Below are 601 nucleotides of genomic sequence, written 5' to 3'. Positions count from 1 at the left end.
TATCCTTGGTGGATTTCTGGGAACCTCTGTGGTTCAAAAAACCACTGTGGTTTTCTGATTTGTGCAACCTTGAGTGAGATTGTGACCTTTGGCCTTGGGTCTTAAGCTCTGGCCGTATTTTACTTACTTCTGTTTATGTCCCCGTTTCATGTACTGTTGCTTTTCCCTGGTCTTGCTCTTGTAAGCTTATTTCTGCTTTTTAGGTTCATTGTAATTTGTTTTAGAAAGGTGTGTAATAATCTTTAAATCTCTGTAAATCTTTGTAATTGTATTCTCCTGGAGACCGATCCACTCCCAACAACATGGAAATAGAATATTAGTAAGGGAAAATATTTTCGAAATTGGAAAATTTAATAACATCCCTGAAGAAGAAATGAACTCTTCAAACAGTTTATTGAATTTAAAAAGGAACATAAAAAAGTAACAACTGATGAATCATCAGTATTTTATGCAAAAATAGCGCAAGAAGATGAAGATGAATTAATTAATTACAAATTTAGTGGACATCATGAGGTAATTATAATTCTTGAAAATGATGATTTGAGATGGGAAAATGATCCATGATATCTAATGAAAAGGTACCTTAATGTTGTATCTTTTT

This window comes from Sesamum indicum, linkage group LG6 (assembly GCF_000512975.1).
Source record: "Sesamum indicum cultivar Zhongzhi No. 13 linkage group LG6, S_indicum_v1.0, whole genome shotgun sequence".
NCBI classification, from domain to species: domain Eukaryota; kingdom Viridiplantae; phylum Streptophyta; class Magnoliopsida; order Lamiales; family Pedaliaceae; genus Sesamum; species Sesamum indicum.
The sequence above is the reverse complement of the archived record's forward strand: the minus strand, read 5'-3'. Positions refer to the sequence as shown.